The following is a 2,500-nucleotide window of genomic DNA, read 5'->3' on the forward strand; positions in this document are numbered from 1 at the left end:
GAGCCGGCTGGCGGGTGCCGGGTTTCCCCTCCGCGTCCCGTCTCGCTGCTGCCGCCGAGGCTGCCGCCGTCGCCGCGAGGCGGCGGCGGCCCGGCGGCGGGCGGCGGCGGGGGAGGCACCCCCGCGGGGATTTCAGGTCGTTTCCCTCACCCCAGGGCCAGGTACCTAGCGTCCGCGCTCCTCCTGCCCCCCCTCGGTGACCCACCCGTGTGGTCCCGTGTGCCAGCTCGCTCCTCCCGGGCGCCGCGCCGTGAGCGCCGCACCGGCCGTGCCCTCCCGCCCTTTCCGCTTTCCCTTTCTCTCCCCCCCCCCCACCGCTCCAGCCGCCCCGCGCCGTGCCGCGGGGACCGTGCTGCGAGCGGGCCGGGCGGGGGGGGGGGGCGGGGTGGCGGGAGGAGCGGAGGGCCTCCGGCCACCGCGGCCGCCGGTAGCCGCCCCGGGTAGGGATGGCCATGGGCCCCGGGCTCCGGGCCCGAGGGTTCTCGGCGGGAGAGCCGGGCGGGGGTTTAAAGACTCGGGCGGCCCGATGCGACCCGGGGGGCAGCCGGGTGTGCTGCCGGAGGGCCGGGGGGCCGGCGCGCGCGGGCGCCGTGCCCCCCCATGCCAGCCGGCGCGCCCCGCGCTCGCCCTGCGGGCAGCCGGGACGGAGAGGGGTACCCTGCCCCCTCTCTCCGCGGTCTGGTCTCGGCGGAGGGACGCCGCGCGGTCGGCTGGCGCCGGCCTGCCTCGAACGCGTGACCCCGGCGCGAGCGCGTGCTCTCGCCGGGACGGTGAGCCCCCACCCACCGCGGGTGGTGCGGACGCCGCGCCTCGGCGCGATCCGCTCTCCTCCCTGGCCGGGGCTCTCGGTCTGCCGCCGTGGCCGCTGGCGGCGGCGCCCTACCCGCCGGCACTCCGCCATCCGGCGCGCCTGCCTCGCTCTGCCCAACCCGGCTTCGCCGGGCGGCGGGCGGGCGGCAGGCGGGCGGCGGGGGCGGCCCCCCCCGTTCTCCGCGTGGAGACGGGGAGAGCGGGCGCCGTCCCCGTCCGTCCCGCCTTGCCCGCCCGCCCGCCGCCGGGCGTCTGTCCGCGGAAGGGACGGGAGAGCGCGTGGTGTCGTCCGGGAGGCTGTGTGTGCGCGCGCGCGGGCGTGGGCGCCGCCTCGGGGCCACGGCGGAGCCGGAGGCCGGCGAGGCGAGCGAGGAGCTGGGGAGCGCGGGGCCGGTGGGCCGCGGGCGCGCGGGCAGCGGCCGGTGCCGCTGCCGGTGGCGGCCGGGCTCCGACGCTGGGGGTCCGCGGGGAGCCGCCCCCTCCCCCAGCGTCCCCGAGGCAGGCGGCGCGGCCGGCGCGCTGCTCCCCGCCGGGCCGGGCCGAGCCTGGGCGCCTGGGCCGGACTCGAAGCGAGCAAAGGGTTGTCCCAGGTCGGGAGCGAGGGCTCCCCGCCCTTCTCGTTCGGGTTTTCCTTTTCCCTTTTTCCCCCCCCACTCTGTGCTCGTACGGTCAGCGGGGCGAGCCCCTCTCTCTGGCTCTCGGCCGTCCCTCGCTCAGCAGCCGGCGTCGGCGTGAGGAGGGAGGCGGAGCGGAGGGGGGGCCCTCAGGGGCTGCCGAAGGCTGCCCGGTCCCCCCGCGCGCGCGGCGGGGGCCGAAACCGAGACAACTCTTAGCGGTGGATCACTCGGCTCGTGCGTCGATGAAGAACGCAGCTAGCTGCGAGAATTAATGTGAATTGCAGGACACATTGATCATCGACACTTCGAACGCACTTGCGGCCCCGGGTTCCTCCCGGGGCTACGCCTGTCTGAGCGTCGCTTGGCGGTCAATCGTCACCCCCGCTGTCGCGTTGGCGCAGCGGTGCCGCCCCTCGGGGGGGGCGCGTGGGGGGGCGGGGGAGGCGCGGCGGCGCCGGCGGCGGCGGTGCGCGGCGGCCTCGGCGGCGGAGAGTCGGCGGCGGAGCCGGGACCCCGGTGCGTGCACCGGCGGCCCCGGTCTTCCTGCCCGCCGGGCTCCGGCGCCGGGCCGCCCGCAGCGGCCGCGGCCGGCGTGCCTTGCCGCGCCTGTGCCCGCCCTCCTCGCCCTCCGAGCGCGGTGGCCACCGCTGCGCGGCGCGCGCCGTGCGGGGTGGCGCGGCTGGGGCGCCTCGCAGGCCCGTGCCCCGGGGAGAGGGTGCCTCCTCTTCCCCGCGCGGCCGGGCCTTCGTCCCCCTAAGTGCAGACTCGGGGAAACCCCCCGCTCCCGGAGTGCCCGCTTCGCGGAGTTCGTCCCGCTGGGGCCCCCCCCCCAGGTCGGGTGGGTTGCGGTGGCCCGGCGCGCCTCGTCGCCGCCGCCCGCCACCACCGCCAGTCTGGCCGCCGTCTGGGCTTCTCCTCCGCCACTCTCCCGGTGGTGCGCTGGTCCCCCGTTCCCCTCCGGGGTGGGGACGGCCGGCTGCCTTGCGCTTCCCTGCGCCCCGACCGCCGCCGGTGCGGCGCGCCGCCGGGCCGCCCCCCCTGCCCTCCCCGCGGCGCGCCCGCGTCCGTCGCGT

General features: G+C 79.6%; 1 non-coding gene across 1 annotated transcript; it reads left to right on the forward strand.

Moving 5' to 3' along the window:
• Nucleotides 1-1,634: 1,634 nt before the first annotated feature.
• Nucleotides 1,635-1,787, forward strand: LOC136995771 (5.8S ribosomal RNA). The gene has a single exon (XR_010887314.1). It is a non-coding gene; the product is annotated as a 5.8S ribosomal RNA (ribosomal RNA).
• The last annotated feature ends 713 nt before the right edge of the window (nt 1,788-2,500 follow it).

Source organism: Apteryx mantelli, unplaced genomic scaffold (assembly GCF_036417845.1).
Source record: "Apteryx mantelli isolate bAptMan1 unplaced genomic scaffold, bAptMan1.hap1 HAP1_SCAFFOLD_147, whole genome shotgun sequence".
In the NCBI taxonomy this organism is placed as follows: domain Eukaryota; kingdom Metazoa; phylum Chordata; class Aves; order Apterygiformes; family Apterygidae; genus Apteryx; species Apteryx mantelli.